General features: G+C 49.2%; 1 protein-coding gene across 6 annotated transcripts in view; it reads left to right on the forward strand.

Moving 5' to 3' along the window:
• The window catches only part of IL16 (interleukin 16), a 160,721-nt gene that overhangs the window by 33,960 nt on the left and 106,915 nt on the right, over positions 1–19,846 (forward strand). Inside the window, exon 1 of one of the 6 annotated variants that reach the window (XM_084966697.1) lies at positions 13,962–14,303. The gene's annotated coding sequence lies outside the window, so the exon portion shown is untranslated. 6 annotated transcript variants of the gene reach the window in all.

Genomic DNA, 19,846 nt, shown 5'->3' on the forward strand with positions numbered 1-19,846 from the left:
GTTAGGCTCTGTTAACAAATCCGTGAGTTCCAAAGAAAGGCAGTGGAGCAAAGGGACCGAGAACCAGGGCTGTGGGGTCTGGCCATCGGGGATGGAATCTTGGCTCTGAGATTAACAGGCTGGTTGCTTTGGGGAAAGATATTTAACCTCACAATGGCTCAGTTTCCTCCCCTGCAAATCGGGGACCATAAATTGCTGTCATAGGAGCAATGAATGAGATGAAGCTTGTAAATGGCCCCAGCAGCGTCTGTGTAACACAGAAAAGGTTTCAACACCCAGAGCAGCTGCTCCCCCTGTTGTGAACCAGGGACCCTCACAGAGCACCCCGCCCTCGGGGATGAAAGACAGAGTGTTCCAGGGCTGCGGGTGGCTGTGGCCGCCCTCTGTTACAGAAGGTGGGCCAGGTACTCAGAGTGACTCTCTTAGGAGGTAAACTATAGAATGCTTTTACTTAAACTGGGGAATCTTGGAGGACTGGCTTTAACCTGGTGTTTAGTAGGTGCTTGCTCTTTGGTGAAACCATTTTATTTCTTTTTATTTCCACGGCGCCTTGCCACTTCCTGTCCCTGGCTGCATCACCATCTCTGGTTGGGTTTCCTTGGTAACAGACTCTGAGATAGAGATTTGTGTGTAGGAAGTTCATTGGAGACTGTTCCTTGGAGCAATACCTGTGAGGGTGAAGGAGGCAGAACTGGACAGAGGGAGGAGTTGGGGTGAGATGCTCCCTCAACTCAGGCCTCAGTCGATCCAGCTAATCCCATGGGGCTTTGTACCCTTGCTGTGACCCATCACTGCGTGTGGGCTGCCCTGGGGCCTGGAGCATAACTTTGAGAGAGGCAGCTCCCTTCATTTGAGGGTAATTCCTAAGAGAGACACTCAACTCTGAGCTGTCACAGGCAGCCTGCATGTCAGCCGTGGGAATAAATGCTTGGTCCTAGGGTTGGATGTTTCTCTGGGTGTCAGCCCACATCACTCAGCAAGGATGCCCAAGTCTCTTCTCTGAGTTCAGCAGCTGGAAGATTGGGTGTTAAATGCATGGACACCCATTCAGTTAAATCGTTACACAGCACTGTGAGCTTGGATAAGCCCCTTCATGGATCAGGACTCACTGTAGGATGGATGGAAGGGGTCTGCGGCAGAGATGGTCTCTCTCTCTATCTCTCTCTCTTTTTTTTGTCTTTTTAGGGCCACACCCGCAGCATATGGAAGTTCCCAGGCTAGGGGTTGAATTGGAGCTGTAGCTGCCGGTCCACACCACAGCCACAGTAACACAGGATCCAAGCTGAGTCTGGGACCTACACCACAGCTCACGGCAGCGCCCCGGATCCCTAACCCACTGAGCGAGGCCAGGGATCGAACCCACATCCTCATGGATACTAGTTGGGTTGGTTACTGCCGAGCCACAACGGGAACGCTGAGATAGTCTCTAAGAAGCCTTGCAGCTCAGCCTTTCAAGTGCAAATTCTGAGCATGTGACAAGGTGGTTGGTTGTGTCTGCAACAGTAGTCAGGTCATATGATCTGCACAGGTGCCTCAGTTCCTTCTTACAGAAAATGGAATCCAGCCCCCTGGGGGCCCTTATGGGTCCCCATGGACAGCTATCAGCAGGGAGGGGCGAGGCCTGTGAGATGCAGAGGGCTGGACAGCAGGAAGTGGGATTTGAGGAGAATTATGCCATATGCCTTCTCCCGCTTCACCCCGACTGCCTGTCCCTCCAAACAGAGTAAGACCACTGTGGACACTGCCCTACCGCTTTAATAGTTACGAGTTACATCTCATGTCGTCTAGGATAAACATGGATGTAGCTGGATTTATTTTATTGCCTTTCCCACCCCACCATCAATTTCTCTTTATTTTTCCATCTCCAAAAAAGTGAAGTTGCTTGGGATTCATTTGCAACCAATTACGTACTTAGAGCCGTCTATGCTTCAGGCACTGTGTTGGGCTCTGGGGGTCTGACGGGAGACGTGAGATAAACAATCACACACACACATACATAGAATGACAAAGAGGACCGGGTTCTAGGATAGGCTCCAACCAGTGATCCCTCCTAGCCTGGTGGGTCAGGGTGGGCCTCCCGGAGGAGGTGCTGTGTGAGCTGTGTGCGGGTGTTTGGGAGCTGGGGCGGGTGCAGAACCAGAGAAGCAAGCCGGGTAAAGGCAACAGGGTGCCAAAGAATAGGGATGGGAAAAAAGAACTGTCTCAAATCTTCTGAGCTTAACGTCACCGCTGTGAGCTTTATAAGCATACTTTGATCCAGTCTGTTTATCTTGCAGCATCTCTTAAAAAATCATCCTGGTGATTTGTTAGCTCTGGGAAAAAGATTTTGCTGGTGGGGCAAGACCTCAAGAGTGCATCTCTCTGCGTGTCAGTTGGTTATCTCTGTTTCCACATCTGTGGCAAAGCCCCAAGGGGGCCTCCTGGAGTCAGAGATTTTTTTTTTAAAACGCTGGCACTTCCTTCCAGCTGGGTGCTTCTTGACACCAGGCACTGATTTAGGATCCCGATGGGCACTGATGCACTGGGTCTCCCCTGTCCCCGCCTCCCACAGCTCTATGAGGCAGATGCCTTGTCTTCATTTTATAGGTGAGCAGAAATGAGACACAGGGAGTTTATCCAGATGGTCAGTGCAGGGCTGAGATTTGAACCCAGGCAGGTCTGTCTCGTGCTAAAGCCCACATCCTCATGGATACTAGTCGGGTTCGTTGCTGCTGAGCCACAGTGGGAACTAAGATGGTCTCTTTTCAGCCACCATGTGGCCGAAAAACAATAATGATCCTTAGAGACAGACAGACTGAGTTGCCGGCTGATGTTTCTTTTCCATGTTAGGCTTCTGAGTTCCTGCGAAGTTATCAGAACCATCACTGTTGTGGCCTCAGAAAACCACATCAATGACACAATTGATTTTACCATCCCCCAAATGATCGATCCTTCAGCTTGCTTTCAATTATATTTTTTCCAGAATAGTTTTATTTTAAAATTTATTTAAAATTTTTCTTTACTTTTATTATTATGGCCGCCCCCGTGGCATATGGAAGCTCCCAGGTCAGGGACTGAATCTGAGCTGTAGCTGTGACCCTATGCCACAGCTGTGGCAACACCAGATCCTTTAGCCCACTTGGCTGGGCTGGGGATCGAACCTATGCCTCCACAGCAACCCGAGCAGCTGCATTTGGATTGTTAACCCACTGCCTCATGGCAGGGACTCCTTAAATATTTTTATTAAAAAAAGTTAAACATAAGAAAGGTGGAAAGAAGGGTAGCCAACAAGCATATACCCATTATTAGATTCTACAAGTAACATTTTATTCTGTTTACCTCGTCACATGTCCACCCCTCCCTCCATCTCTCTATCCATTCATGCTCCCAACTTAATTTTTTTTGGACACATTTCCAGATAAGCTTCAGGCATCACTACACTTCACTTCTAAACACTTCAGCATGTGTGTAATTAAATAGAGTTCAGTGTTTGATTTCTCTGCTGCTTCTTTTTTTTCTTTTTTTTTTTTTTAAGGGCTGCACCCATAGCATATGGAGGTTCCCAGGCTAAGGGTTCGAATCAGAGCCATAGGCTCCAGCCTACACCACAGCCACAGCAACGCTGGATCTGAGTTGCATCGGCAACCTACACCACAGCACAGCTCATGGCAACACCAGATCCTTAACCCCTTGAATAAGGCCAGGTATCAAACCCGAACCTGAGTCCTCATGGGTACTAGTCAGGTTCATTAACCTCTGAGGCACGACGGGAACTCCACTTTCAGTTTTTTACTAATAATATATACTGTGTTGCTAGATTTAAAGGCCTGGTTTAATAAAGTACAGTACCTGCTTTGTCCTACCTTGGCCAAGGGACAGAACCCTTGGTCATAACAGGTTAACTCTGCTGAGGAGGCCTCGTAATGTGTTCAAGTGCAGATTTGGGTTGGGGTTTTGGGAGGAGGGAGCCACACCAAGCAGGAGGTGTTCTGGGGCTGAGGGGAAGCAGGAAGAGAGAGCAGAGCCAACTGGGCATGGGGTTAGAGTTGGGGCTCTGGGATCTGACAGTGGGATTAGGAACAGGCCAGGACAGAGGAGCTGGAGCTGGTGCCCTGTCCTGGGAACTGGACCCTGGGTGGTGGAAGAACTGCATCAAGCTCTGTATATATTCCTGTGACCCGGGGCCTCACGTGGGGTCCCCATGGATCCTGGAGGCAGGGTGATGGGTGCCAAACTGTTCTCATGGGGGCTGCCTTGTCCTTCCTGCTACAGTCCATGTGATCCAGGAATTGCGTGTATCTATCCCTGGGAAGATGAACACAGACGCAGCCGAAATGGTACTATGCAGTATGGGGCTGGGGGAGGTTTCGACTGTCTCAAGTGCTGTGTTGGTACGAGACGGAAATGGAGGGTCCAGATGCAGGGACTCCCGGCTCATGCACCCTGCGTTCTGTCCCTCGTGTTGCTGATGGAGTGCCATTGAGGGAAGGCAGTGCGGGGTCTTGTTGAAACACTGCCACGCGTCCGGCAGTGAGGGCATTCATGTTTAAGTCTCTTTTTGAATTAATTTTTTTATTATAGTTGATTTACAACATTCTGTCCATCTCTGCTGTACAGCAAAGTGACACAGTTATATACATTTTTTTCTCACATTATCCTCCATCCTGTTTCATCACAAGTGATTGGCTATAGTTCCCTGTGCTGTACAGCACGATCTCACTGCTTATCCACTCCGAATGCAAGAGTTTGTATCTCCTCACCCCAAACTCCCAGTCCATCCCACTCCTTCCCCTTCTCCCTCCCGCTTGGCAACCACAAGTCTATTCTCCAAGTCCGTGAGTTTGTTTCTTTTCTTTGATAGGTTCATGTGTGCTGTGTATTAGATTCCAGATAGAAGTGATATCCTATGCTATTTGTCTTTGTCTTTCTGACTTCACTTAGTATGAGAGTCCCTAGTTCCATCCATGTTGCTGCAAATGGCATTATTTTGTTCTTTTTTATGGCTGAGTAGTATTCCAGTGTGTATATATACCACACTGTAATCCATTCATCCATCGATGGACATTTAGGTTGTTTCCATGTTTAAGTCTTTAATTAAATAACATATTTTATAATGAGACATGTGAGGCTCAGAAGGGGGTGTGGCTTATCCCATGTCACACAGCCAGTTAGCAGCAGCCTGGGGGTGGGGTGGTGAGGGCTCAGGCCTCTGGACTCCTGGACTGGAGCTTTGCCCAGGCCAGACCTTGCCTGTGGCTGGAGCATGCATAAGCAGACCTGAGCGTGCAGCTAGTTACATCCATTTGTCTCTGCATCTATACTATATCTGCATCTATTCATCTGACCACGAAGGTACCTCTCTCCCTACTTCTTCCTACCTTTTCTCCCATTTCTTTCCCTCTTCACATCCCTTTATTTAACAGCTATTTAATACCCACTTTGTGCCACAGACTGTGTAGGGCTACAGAGAGAAAGAGCGAGAAAGAGAGAGAGAGACTTAAGACACAGTCCCTGGCATTGAGGATCACGCAGGTACCAGGTAAGGCTTAGATGAGGGAGCTTTGAGAGTACAGAAGGGCAGCTCCTAATCCTATCAGCAAGTTGGGAGGGATGTGTCAGGGAGGGCTTCCTGGAGGCGGTGACTCTGAGCCAAACCATGCAACACACAGGAGAAAAACAGGGGCCCTGTGAGTTCACAAGGGTAGCGTGTACGTGAGCTGAGGTGCGGAGGTGGGAGACAGCACAAAGCATCTGGAGGAACTTCAAGGCTGGGGGAGACAAGCCTGCAACCTTGGGCAGGGATTTAACATTTTTCCTCATTGAGTCAGGCATGTCATGACAATAACAAATTAAGAAAAGAAAGTAGGGATTTCTTCATCTTTAAAAATGTTGCTTTCTGATGCAAGGCAGGGAGCAGCGTTCCTCAGATAATTGTGTGGGCAGAAGAACGGCAGGAGGGGAGACTGGCCGCCTCCCCGGCCAAGCATGCTCCACCTCAGCTCGCCCCTTGTCCAGGCTGAAAACACTGGAGGGGGCTGGGCCCCCTGGCTCGGGGCGGGGGAGGGGGAGGCCTCCAGCATCCTGTAAGAGCCAGAAAAGATGAGGGACTGAAAAAGTGTGAGACCCCAAAGTGAACACACAGTCCCTGCCAAAATCTTGCTGAGTGGAAACATCCCTCCCCCGCCCCCCGTGTCATTCATTAATACCTGGGCTTTTTTTGTGGCCTGGTGGAGGGGAAGCATGCTGTGCAAACCTTCCTGATCTTGGCCTTGAAAAAGCACCACCCAAACCCCAATGGTTCCCTCTTGCTTTGGGGGTTTAACCCTTTCTCAACCCACCCATGTGACGGGGCGGACAAGGATGGGTGGGATTTCCAGGTTGCTCAGCTAGGCTTAGTCTATTTATTCAGCTCTTATTCCAAGGGCCAGAGTTGCCTGGACTTTGTTGTCAGATAACCCTGGCTTCAAATGCTGCTCCGCGCCTTGGGAAAGCCATTCTACCACCCCTCGCTTCCTCTTTCTCCTTTCCCCGTCCGGAAAATAGGGATGACTCATGGCATTGACCCTCCAGGTAAGTTGTGGCGATAGATGCTACAGAACTCAGTACCGTGTCCGGCCCACAGCAAGTGCTGCCCAATGACAAAGTGTTACTGTTACTAATCAGTCAAGGTTCTGCATCTCCAAGTGTTTTTCTTCGTCCTAGAGCTAGGAATTAAAACCAAGCGATTCTGTTTGTCCAGTTCAAAGGGAAAATCACTCTCTCCCCCTGGAGAGAACATTCCTACCCCATCCTGATCTGTGCCCTTGAGAAACTGGGAGAGAGAGTATGAATATGTTTTTCAAGTTCCATCTAAACCTGAGCCTAATCACATAAATTAGGTTAAGAAAATGTCTGCAAGAGCTCTTTGTAAGCTCTAAAACACAAACAAATGTAGACGCTCATTGCATGGCATTAGTCATTTATTTATTCATTCAGTTGGGGGTTGATTCATTCAGTGAGTGTTTACTGAGCCCTTCTGAGCCAGGCGTGTCCTAGGGCTGGAGACCCTGCAGTGAACAAAGCTGATGAATTCTGGTTTGGGGTGCTTGCGCTCTAGATGGAACAGAGATGATGCTCGAGGACCAAATAGACTAACAAGACATCTTCAGACGGGGACGAGCGAACCCCAGTGTACTCTATGGAGTTTCGTTAATCGTAATGTCTCAATACTGATTTATGAATTGTAAGGATGTACCACACTAACGAAGAAAGTTAAAAAAAAAAAAAAAAGGAGGTGTGATAGGGAGTACCTGGGGGCTAGTGTACATTGGGTAGATGGGAAAGGCCACATGTAGGATATCAAGGCAGGATGGAGTTAGCCATACGAGGATCTGGAGGTGGAAACTTCTCGGAAGAGGAAACAGCTTGGACAGAAGCCTTAGGGTAACATAGGCCTGGCTTATCCAGGAAAAGGAAGATCAGGTAAGTCTTTGGGGACGTGGTAAAGAATTTGGATTTGATTTTGAAAAAGCAATGCAAAGTCTTGGGGAGGGGTAGAGGGTGGGACCCAGGGCATTTTTAGGGCAGCAGCACACTGTTCTTTGTGACAGTGCAGTGGTTGATACGTGATACCGCGCCTTTGTCAAAAGCCCATAGAACATGTAACACAAAGAGTGCACCCTAACATACACCATGGACTGGAGTTGATCCTAATGTCTCAATCCTGATGTATGAATTGTAAGAATGCACCACACTAATGCAAAATGTTAATAATGGGAGAGACTGTGCCTGGAGCCAATGGGAACTTGCTGTCCTTTCTGTGCCATTTTTCTGTAAACTTAAAGCTGCTCTAAAAATAAAGTCTTTTTTTAAAAAAATTAAAAAAATAATTTCAAAGAGCAATGCAAAGTCCTAGCAGGGTTTTATATAGGAAAGTGCCATGATCCATTTTATATTTTCAAAAAACCTGCTGGCTTAGTGTGTGGAAATGAACTATGGACACCTGACGGGGAGCCAGGATCCCAGTGAGAGGGCGAGTGTGGAAGCCAGGCTGGAGGCAGTGGTGGTGGGGTTAGGACCGTGGCAGTGAAGACGGAGAGAAGCGGAAGGATTTGGGTTATCTTTTGGGGACAGGCCAGTGGGAATTGCTGATAAATGGGGTGTGATGTGGGAAGAGAGAAGGAGGGGAGAGAGAAGGGGAGAATCGAGAGAAAGTCAGAAAGAAGGAGGGGAGTTCCCATTGTGGTGCCGCAGAAATGAATCTGACTAATAGCCCTGAGGATGCAGGTTTGACCTCTGTTCTCGCTCAGTGGGTCGGGGATCCAGTGTGCGCTGTGGTGTAGGTCGCAGATGCGGCTTGGATCCTGTGTGGCTGTGGCCAGCCCCAAGCCTGGGAACTTCCATAAGCCATGAATGTGGCCCTAAAAGCAAAAAAAAAAAAAAAAAAAGGAGGAGTTAAGATTAATCTAAGCCAATGTGGAGGGCTTGTTCTGGCAAGTGCTTTCTCAAGAACTTTACGAGTGTTCCCACATTCGGTCTTAGAGCAACCTCGGGAGGCCAGTCCTAGTGCAATAACCATCCTGTGGATGGGAAGTCAGTCCACAGAGAGGGACCGCTTCACCTGCCCGTGATCACACCCCTGGCCAGGGACAGCGCTAAAATGTGAATCCAGGAATTCTGGCTTCAGAACCCATGTTCCTAACTCCTTGACGTGGGTTTTTTCTTGGGGGGAGGGGGGAGAATGAGTGATGATGACACCTCCCGTCATATGGAAACCTGGGAGGAATAGATTTCTCTTGGGGGAGATCAGGAGTCCTGTGGGGTGGTGTAAAATTTGAAATACCTGTTAGACTGTCTGAGGACATGTTAAGCAGGTGGTAAGAAAAAAGAGTTTAGAACCCAGAGGAGAGTCCAAGGCTGGGACGTGAATTTGGGAGTTGTTGGCATAGGGGCAGCTCCTACACGCCAATGAGACCCGCCGCCGTGTCTTGTATTTATCACATATATAGTATATTAGTGATGGAATATTGTTTTGAATGGATGCGAGCCGGAACAGACAAAGTAAGAGCCAGAGGAAGAGTGACATGGTCTCTAAGAAAGTCGGCTAGAATGTTCATATAAAGTGAGACATTTGGGAGTTCCCGTCGTGGCTCAGTGGTTAACGAATCCGACTGGGAACCATGAGGTTGCGGGTTCGATCCCTGGCCTTGCTCGGTGGGTTGGGGATCCGGCGTTGCCGTGAGCTGTGGTGTAGGTGGCAGACTCGGCTCAGATCCCGAGTTGCTGTGGCTCTGGCGTAGGCCGGCGGCTGCAGCTCTGATTTGACCCCTAGCCTGGGAACCTCCATATGCCGCGGGAGCAGCCCAAGAAATGGCAAAAAGACGAGGAAAAAAAAGAAAGTGAGACCTTTGGTTTGCATCGATGTATTGTGTAGGGTGGCGGGAAGAGAGGAGGAAGGGTCAGGAGACCAGCAGTCCTGACCGCATGACCTTGGCCATTTCACTTTCCTGGGCCTCAGTGTCTGCATCCATAAATGAGGGGTTATAGTGACAAGGTCAAGTCCTGCCCTCACCCTGGTCTGGTTGTTAAGTTGAAAGTGCTGCATAAGCAGAGGATTTATCCATGATTGGATTATGGTGTTTCATTTCTGGCTGACACCGTTCCATTATGTTCTGCATCTTGACAAAACAGCTCTCGTGACCCAGAGTTCCCAGCGTAAGGAATCCCTGGGGCTTTGTGGCCATGTAGCAGGGGGTTGTGTGTGAGAATCAGCGGGCTCTCCTCTAACATGTGGAGGGGTGAGGACAATAGAATGGAGGGAGGCCCCTACCTCCTGTGTCCAAGTGTTTAAAAGTTACCCATCAAGCTTAAGAAAGTATGAAATAAAAATATTGTATCTCTTACCTTGAATATATATCTTTATAACAAGAAAATTGAAATACGCATGTAAAGCTATGGTTTTATATAACAAAAAGTTGGCAAAATAGCAAAGGCAACCTAATTTAATTATTATTGAATGTTTCTGAGATGAACCAGCACTGTTTGGAGGAGCAACGATATAAAGACAGACAAGCTCATACATTATTCTGTTTTCGTGACACTTTCTTGCTTTTAATTCAGCAAAATCACCATGTTGTTATAAACAGGATTTTTTACATACTTGTGTTCCATTAGTAAAACTTACAGAATGAAACAAAACAAAAAATAAATAAATGAACACTAGATGCTTCTGCTTAGAGCTCTGAGCAGCCCAGTCAGATTGTTGGTTTATTGTTCCCATTTTGTGGAGGAAGAAAATGAGGCTCAGAACGGTAAAGGGACCTGCCCAAGTCGGCAGAGCTGGCTTGGGCAGAAGCTGGGGTCCCAACCCTGCTTGGAAAGCCCTGCCCTCTTTATTTTGCTGCTGTTTAATCCGAAGAAGAGATGACCCTTCTGTGGTGTTTTAAAAAGAAAGCACTTTTGCTTTTGCCTTCTGTTTTGACTTGCTCTGGCAAGCAGGTATTACTTTTGTCCTTGCAAAAAACAAAAGGGCAAGAAGCATCAGAAGAAAATGTAATCATAATTTAAAAAAGTAAAACATCACTGTATAAATAGAACTCTTGGGGAGTTCCCCAGTGGCCTAGGGCTTCAGGATCCGGCATTGTCACTGCTGTGGTTTGGGTCACTGCTCTGGCTCGGGATGGATCTCTGGTCCTGGAACTTGCACCTGCTGTGGGCATGGCCAAAAAATATAAAAATAATAAATAGAACTCTTGGTATAATCCCAGAAGATGCTGGCGGTCTAGGGAGACTTGTAGGAAAGGCCTCCTGATCACTTGGCACTAATCTGATGGGACACATGCAGGAGTGTCTTGTCACTTTATGCCCTGACCTTCAACATGCGTTATGTGTTCTAGTGTAGGTTGTTGGTTATGAGACTTTAGAAAGCCTCAGAATCACTTGCTGAATAGATTTCTGGGCTCCACAAGCTGGAAGGAGCAACACAGTGAGCTCCTCTCCTTCCTGAAATGTCCACTTCTTCCCAGACTTTGCAGGCAGCGTGGCCTGTGGATACATCCAGGGGCTGTGAGGCTGCTCCAGAAAGACCAGCAGCATGTTCTAGTTGCTCTACCTCTAAAATGGGTGTAAAAATAGAACCTACTGGAGTTCCTGTCATGGCTCAGTGGTTAATGAACCCAACTAGTATCCATGAGGACACGGGTTCGATCCCTGGCCTTGCTCAGTGGATTAAGGATCCGGCATTGCTGTGAGCTGTGGTGTAGGTCACAGATGTGGTTCAGATCCTGGGTTGCTGTGGCTGTGGTGCAGGCTAGCAGCTGCAGCTCTGATTTAGCCCCTAGCCTGGGACCCTCCATATGCTGCAGGTGTGGCCCTAAAAAGAAAAAAAAAAAAAATAGAACCTACTTCACAGAGAGGGTGAAAGGATTAAACAAAATAAAATGCTCATGGGAGTGTCTAATACATGGAAAGCTCTCTGCAAATGGCAGCCCTGCTTCATATAACTGAGAGTGGAGATATGTGTGCACATGTGTGCATGAGTGTGTGTACAAGTACATGGGGAGGTCTCATGGGCTGAATTTTGATTGATTTTCATGCTAAGGGAAAACTGAGTTAATGATATGAGGAGGGCATGGTGATTTTCTTATCTTTTTTTTTTTTTTTTTTTTTTAAGGTTCGCACCTGGGGCATTTGGAGGTTCCCAGGCTAGGGGTCTAATTGGAGCTGCAGCTGCTGTCCTACACCACAGCCACAGCAACACGAGATCCGAGCCGTGTCTGTGACCTACACCACAGCTCACGGCAACGCGAGATCCTTAACCCACTGAGTGAGGCCAGGGATTGAACCTATGTCCTCCTGGATGCAAGTCATATTCCTCTCCCCGAGCCATGCTCGGAACTCCACCTTATTTCTAAGCACAGGGATTTGCCGAGCTGTTGCACGAGGATCCCTCTTCTGTTGTCTCTCTCTAACACCCTGCAGTGGATGGGAGTCTTTAATTCCATTGAGCAGATGAGTAAACCGAAGCTGAGATGTAACCAGGCTCCCACAGCCGAGCTTTGGTGTGCAGCGGGGGTTTCCTAGTTCTCACCAGGGCAGGGCTCTCCTAGCTGCATCTGCCCCCCTTTCTTCAGGCACGAGGTGAACTGGCCTGCAGAGAGTTCTAGGGCTCAGAGGGAAGGCTCTCCCTTTTCTGGAAGAGGTCGTGGAGGGCACTGACGTGATATGGTCTCCACCTCGGGGGAAACCACCCTGAGTCAGTAACAGTCTGGGCAGGAGCACCTTCGCCTTCTGAGAGTGGACAAGCCATGTATCATCTGAACGTGGAGAAGCAGGGCCTGGGTTCGGCCCAGGTGACCCAGGAGGAGCTTAGGCCTGGTGTGGGAGGGAGGCTGTGGGGCCCTCCCAAGCTGAGGGATCTCACACCTGAGCTACCAAATCGCTCCCACCCCACACCCCCAGCCTTTCTGCCAGTGAAGCAGCCTTGAGGGCTGATCTCTGGGCCTGGCCCAGCCTGCACTGCAGATGTGAGGGGGGTAGGCAGTGTGACCAAGGCCCATGCTCTGGGTACTTTAGAATTGATTCCACGGTGCTCCAGACTCAGCCCTGCAATGCGGAGCTGTCCCCCGCACCCCCTGACAAAGGCTGCTTTATCCCCAAAGTGCCTCCCTTGTGACTGTGGGCCTGGGTCCCACTTCAGTGACTGGATCTCTGAAGCCTTGCCCGGAATTCCTGGGGCTTCCTACGAGTTGCGCCTACACCCTCATTAAAACCCCCGGCCATCCCTGAAATGTTTGGTGGTGAGCGGTGGCAGACATTCCATTTGTTAGACGACAGGGCCACACAGACGTCCCGGCCTGGCGCTTACAGACAGCTCACAGAGGCCATGCTTAGGAGAGACGCGTGGGATGGTCCTTAAGGGGCAGATGGGTTAAATGTCACCTAGATTAGGCGCTCCAAGGGGACGTGCGGCGGGGGCGGGGGGGAAGCACTCTGGTCACATGATGAGAATCCTGAAAGGATGCACCGACATGCTTTGTCCCTTGGTGCTGTGCTTCTCAACATGCTCTTCATAAGGCCTTGGTTCTTGAACGTGAGCAGGCACCAGAATCACCTGGAGGGCTTGCAAAAGCCGAGTGCCAGGCTCCACCCTCATTTTCCGATTCAGAAGGCCTGAGAATTAGCATTTCTAGCAAAATCTTCTATGTGTTCAACCCTAGTACATAACTTATTTTTTTCCTTTATTTTTCTCCCCCAGAGGCCTCCCCCTTGATGCCCACTGCTGGCCTGGGGACTAGACTGGCTCCTAAGAGCCAGTTTCTTATTTTAAGGACAGCCTGTCGTAAGGAGGCAATGTGATACCATGAAAAGAGTCTGGGCTTTGGAGTTCCTGACGTGGTGCAATGGGATCGGCCGCATCTTGGGAGCGCTGGGTCGCGCAGGTTCGATCCTTGGCTTGGGCCCAGTGGGTTGAGGATCTGGTGTTTCTGCAGCTGCAGCTTAGGGCTGTGGCTCAGATCTGATTCCTGGCCGGAAACTCTATATGCTACGGGGCAGCCAAAAAAGAAAAAAGAGCCTGGGCTTTGGGGTCAGGTGGTTCTTGATGAGACCCTTGGCTTGATGACTTACTAGCAAGGTAAGCTCTGGAAAGTCACTGGATTTGGCTGAACCAGTGATGGGCTGTGACCCAAGGTCACCAGGCCTGGCACATAGTAGGTGCTTGATGAATTTTTGTGCCGTGACTTTTTCACTTGTGGAATGAGTACTGGATGGATGGTGAGATCGTGTAAGCTGACATTTGCCAGGCACTTTGGAGGCGTTGAGTAGTGTTTGTTACTTTCGTGCCACTTCTGGGTTGTCCAAGGAAGTCAGGGGGTGGGGGGGCAACGGGGGCCACAGTGAAGGAGCCTTGCTGGGTTCTGGGGTTCTGAGCAGGGCTGACCTCCTGGATATTCTCTGCCAGCCCAGCAGATGGTGGACTTTGTTCTGAGGCTGAGCTTCACAGCGCTGGCAGCCCAGCCCTTCTGGACCACGCGTCTTCACGCCGAGAAGTCAGATGGCTCGGGTTGGGAGTCTCCGCGCCAGCCCTGCCAGGTTGGACCCGTTTGCCCTGAGTCACCTGCCCAGAGCAGGTGGTGAAAGCAGTGCCCAACTCACCGCATCCCAGCTATCGGAGTCTGCTCCGCAGATCAGTCTGAGGGAGAAACAAGCATCCCTTTCTCATTCTTTGAGGCTCTGACCCAGGCCTGTGTCCTGGCTTTTCCGGGCTTAATGGTGCTTTGGTCCTGGCTGGGCAGGTGGAGAGCGGCGCCAAGGAGGAGGCAGCCCCAGGGACTGTGAACAGAGAGGTAGGTGGGCCTGGGCGAGTGACAGTCCCTTGGGCAGCTGTTGGAGGCTGGAGGCTGGCCCCTTTGACCTGCGTTGGGGAAGGGCTTGGTTGCTCGAACTTGGTTTCCTGTTTGGAAGCTGGTGGGGGGTGGGGGGGGCTGGAGCAGAAACCAGTCTCTTGGGTGAGAATTGTGTGCAGAGTGGGGGGAGGAGGAAGCTGCTTGGGAGCTTGGGTGGGGAGGGGGCTCTCATTGGTCCTCGCTCTGCAGCCCCTGGAGCTTCTGGTTCTGGGATTTCTGACGTATCAGCTGAGACGTCATCCTTGGGACTGGGGATGTGGAAGAGGCAGAAGGAAGGTTGGAGAGGAAGGAGTGGAGGTGCCCAGAGGCGGCTGTCCCCACTGCCAGCCAGGCTACCCCGCTCCCGGGCAGGCGTTGCCTGTGGGAAGAGTGTTCTCTCTGTGCAGCAGTCACTCCGCTTGCTTCAGATGAGGGTCCACTTGCTTTAGACAACCTCCACGTAGTTTCAGCCCCAACCATTGCTGTTCTTTGGGTGGGTCGACGTGCTTGCTGTCTGTGGTCGGAGGACTCAGGAACCCAGCAGATTCCTTGCTCCCTGTGGACACCGGGAAGCATCCAGTCCCTTCTCTTGCCAAGTGAAATCCTCCTGTTTTGGGCTGAGCCCCTTGAAGGCAGCACCCTTTTCCCAGGAGCCCTGTGCCAGGCCTTCCCCAAATGGCCCGGGATGCCTTGTTTCCCTTTCTCCAGGCTGCTCAGAAGGACAGGATGGCTCTATTCCTTTCCTCTGTCCTGTTCTCCTTTTTCTCACAGTTAAGTGGGGGTCAACACTTAGAACCACAGTAGAGGGCACCTCCTGTATTCCAAACATGGTGAGGGCATGAGCTGGCAGGGTGGGCCGGTCCCCTCCTCGAAGCCCCTGCTAGCCACCTGTTCACCCCCGCTGAGGCTTATTCATCATACCCCAGCCACTCTTCCTGCCCCAGACTCTGTGCTAAGATCTTCGCCTACATCAGTTTATCAGAGCCTTATAACAACCCTGAGTTAAGTAGCATAGCCCCCAAACTGAGAATGAGGTGACTTGCCCAGGGTCCCTCAGCTGGCAAGTGGAACCGAACTCCAGCCTTGTCTGACTCCAAAATCTACACTCTTAATTACTCTGCTCCATATGCCTCAACAAATAGTCCTGTTTCTGAAACGTATACACGAAAATCAGGATTGGATTGTAATTACCTACAGCAGTTGTTTTCTAGTTCCTTTTATCCATGGAACCCTTTTTAGAATTGAAGTCTTTCGTAAAAATTCATATGTAAACAGTTAGAAGCAGGATTTTTCAGGCTGAAGGCAGGCCAGGAGTTTGAGACCTGCCCTCTTACCAAAATCCTTCCTCCTCTTTCTGGGCCCCAGTTTCCTCCCCCTCCCCCCCAGCCTCCCGGGGTTTGGAGGTGACGGGGTGAGGGTGGACTTGGAAAGGAAATCCACTCGCCGACAGGATGGGGTCTTCACTCCTTGCCTGTGACTGCTCCTCTCTCTGAATTGACGATTTGGTCCCTTCCCCCTGCTCACATCCCCAGGCTCCAGTGCCTCCGAGAGATCTGCTCTGATCTGAATACAGAGGGCTCTTTTCAAGCTTTTCGGCCCGTGCAGGTTGTTCTCTCTACTGGAACTGCTCTCTGCCAAACCTTCTGTCTTCCCTTCTCCACGTGGAGAACCCTCCTCAGCTCCTGGGCTGGTTTCTCGGTGAAACCATCCATAAGGTCATTTCGGACTGTGGCACTCGAGTCAAACCTTCATTATTAGATTTTCCAGGCTAGGACTATTATCCGTTTACACAGCCGTCTTCTCCGACCGGCTGTGAAGGACTCTGTCTTCATCTTTACATCATCATCACCTGGCACACGACCAATCTCAGAAAATAGTTGTCAAAAAATAAATGACTGGGGTTCCCATCGTGGCGCAGCAGAAGTGAATCCGACTAGGAATCATGAGGTTGCGGGTTCGATCCCTGGCCTTGCTCAGTGGGTTGAGGATCCGGTGTTGCCGTGAGCTGTGGCGTAGGTTGCAGACGCGACTTGGATCCCGAGCTGTTGTGGCTGTGGTGTAAGCCAGCAGCTGCAGCTCCAATTCGACCCCTAGCCTGGGAACCTCCATATGCTGCGGACATGGCCCTAAAAAGATAAAAAAGACAAAAAAAAAGACCAATATGGATATAACAGCAAGCCTAACTCTAATAATAGCATGTAATATTGGCCTCGTCCACTTGGGCTGGCAACACATTTTCATCTATGAGACATTCTTGATACTAAGACACGAATCAGTGAAAATAGCCACATACTTGTATCTGCAGGGAGGAGAATACCCAGTGAGGTGAAATAAACAAACTAAGAGCTTGGAGTTTGGTTAGGAAGGCGGCCTAAAAATAGGAATCGGTTTTGGGTTCTTCTTTTGGATCGCAGCTTAAATAAGGACAAATCTACATTGGTCCTGTAAGCTCGGCAAGTTATGGGAGAAACATTGAGGGGTCTGCCCGGAAGCATGCAGGGATGCTGAGGTCGGCTTGTGGAGGAGCGGGATGCCTGGGTGGAAGGGTAGAGCCCCCTGGGAGCTGCTGTGCTTGTGATGCTTGTGGATGTTGGAGGAGATGGTGTGCCTTGAGTGGGAGCACCTTGCAGGGCTGGCGCCACCTCTGGGCACTGACCTAGCTCTGGAGACCACCCAGAGCGGGGATCTCTGCTGGTCTTGCTTCTGTCTGAAACTCGGCCAGAAATGCTTCTCAGGCAGAGAGTGACAGCAGCTAGGACACGGCTGTCCTGCCAGGTCAAAAGGAGTGGGCCTCCCCCCCACAAAATTGCTCTCTGAATGATGCAGAAGCTCTCTTTACTCCCGGTTCGGCCGGCAGTGGTTTGCCCTCCTTGCTGCTCACAGCAGCTCTCATCAGGCAAGGGAAAGCGAGAGGCTACCTGAGCCCTGGCTCAGTCTTCCATCCGCATGTGAAAGATGTGAACAGGGAATTTCAGGGTTCATCCCACCTCTCAAATCTGGATCAGCACAGGTCCCTGAGTAAGAATGAGCAGGTGCCATAAAAGCAATAGACACGTGAAAAGATTCTGAGGCTCAGGGAGTCCTATCATGGCATGGCAGAAACAAATCTAACTAGGAACCATGAGGTTGTGGGTTCGATCCCTGGCCTTGCTCAGTGGGTTAAGGATCCTGCGTTGCCATGAGCTGTGGTGTAGGTCACAGACGTGGCTTGGATCTGGCATGGCTGTGGCTTGTGGTGTAGGCCGGCAGCTGTAGCTCCAATTCAACCCCTAGCCTGGGAACCTCCATATGCCACGGGCACGGCCCTAAAAAGATAAAAACAAACAACAAAAAGAATAGGTTCTTAGCAAAACCATTTTAATATTATGTTTGCCAGGTTTTTCCATGATTACACCGTAGTAAGTGTATTGTTTCATAAGCCTTTTATTTGAATATTTATAAATATGTGTATACATCTCATATGTGTTTATTTGTATATTTATAAATATGTATATACATCTTATGTGTATCTATGTGGTATGTATTGTCATGTAACATGTAAATTCTTACCGTAAGTCAGGATTTACAAAAATTCCAAAACCATGCTGTGGAAAGGACATTGGGATCTGGAACAGTGGAGATGTGTTAGGAGAGCATTTTAAGTCTCAAATATTCCTGATGTTGCCTTTCAACACGCTGGTCTTCTCCCCACGATCCAAGGCAGGCATTCCAGACCTCAGTCTGCTGTGAAGTGATCTTTCTCTTTTCCTGTCCTGTTCCTTATTGACTAGAAGAGTTTCAGCAATTGAAGGAGTCGGAGCAAATGGGCAGGCAGGCCGGCCTCATGTGCTGTCCCTTTCCTTCCTGCTTCTCCTCATCCTCTAAGGGTGTTCGGGGTCAATTCCAGCCGGACCTCCGTGTCTGAGCCCCTGCCTTGAACTCACTGTCACAAGAAAACAATAGAAGTGTTTGTGCATGTGTGTGTGTTGAGACAAGTAGAAAATCGTATTGAAAGATGATATATTATCTCTTACCAAAACCCAAACCCCAAACAATCATCACACACACACACACACACACACACACACACACACACACACACACACACACACACACACACACACACTGGCAGCAGTTGGACCACAAAGGTGGAACACTCCTCTCAGGCCAAAGACTCTAAGATGATTTGTAGCTGTATTTTGCTTTTCTTCGAATATCCTCTCTGTTCTATTTAGAGATCATGGGATTTTAATTTGATGGCCCTGCCATGCCTTCCCCAGGAAAGGATCCTCATTGTTTATCCATGGGGGTGTTTTGAGCATCTTTCTTGATCCAAGTCTTTTAGCAAGTGGGTCATATCTTGAGTTTGTTTGTTTGTTTTAAACTTGCTTTGTTGTTGTTGTTTTTAATCTTTTTTCATTTTTAGATTGTAATTGAGTAGTATGTACAGATTTATTACCAGTTTACTACATCGCCACTTTGCACACAGAAAGACACCTAGAAGAGCCCTAGGTCTGGATAGGGTGTGGTTTTGATTCAAAGGAGTGTTGTCTAAAAATGGAATCTGAAGAGTGATGAAAATGTAGCGTCAGCAAGGGTTACGGAGAACCAGGTTACAAGACATTGAGACCTGTCTGCGCCGTGGCTGGTGGGCTAGATTAAATGAGGGTTGTTCAGGAGACTAAAGGGTTTAGGACTACAGTGGACAGAGTTCAAGAAAGGAGCAGAACAAGAACTTGTGAGGGTGGACGGGGCAGACTGTGCTGATGAAAGAGTGGACATTCAGGGCACAAAAGAAGGCTGGCTTTAAGTTAAATCTCAGAAGGCTGGCTCAAAGTCATTGTTCTTAACAGGATTTTGAAATAATACAAGTAATAAAAAATAATCTCGGGAGCTCCCGTCATGGTTCAGCAGTTGACAAACACGATTAGTATCTGTGAGGACACAGGTTCGATCCCTGGCCTTGTTCAGTGGGTTAAGGATCCTGCGTTGCTGTGGCTGTGGTGTAGGCCGCGGCCTACAGCTTCAGCTCTGAAGCTTCAGCTCTGACTGGACACCTATCCTGGGAGCCTCCATATGCCGTGAGTGCAGCCCTAAAAAGACAAAAAAAAAAAAAAAATCTTGAAAGAGATAATACATAATGTCCTTCCCCAAGCCATTTGCTCTGGAGTGCAGACTGAGAGGTTGGGATCGGGAGGAAGTGAAAGAGTTTGCAGCACCTATAGGAAGAGGCATCAGATACAGTGTCTTTCCTGAGATGGATGAAGAGGAAACATCTTTGCTCAAATATCACTTCTAAAATTTCCTTGTGGAGCCACCTAAAACATAAGAATAGAATGTAAAACCTCTGATTCATTAAGGAGGATAAGAAAGAGTGAATGACTTGCCTGGAAAGCAAGAAAAGGAGGCAGTAAGAAGCCACCTAAAGAGAGCAAAACAATATCAGAAGGAAGATGTCTCAATTAAGATATAAGATATATTGGAGAGTTCCCGTTGTGGCTCAGTGATAACAAACCTGACTAGCC

Source organism: Sus scrofa, chromosome 7, assembly GCF_054392235.1.
Source record: "Sus scrofa isolate SSC_HxYL_T2T_F1_AM1 chromosome 7, Sscrofa_HxYL_maternal_Yorkshire_Landrace_v2.0, whole genome shotgun sequence".
NCBI lineage: Eukaryota > Metazoa > Chordata > Mammalia > Artiodactyla > Suidae > Sus > Sus scrofa.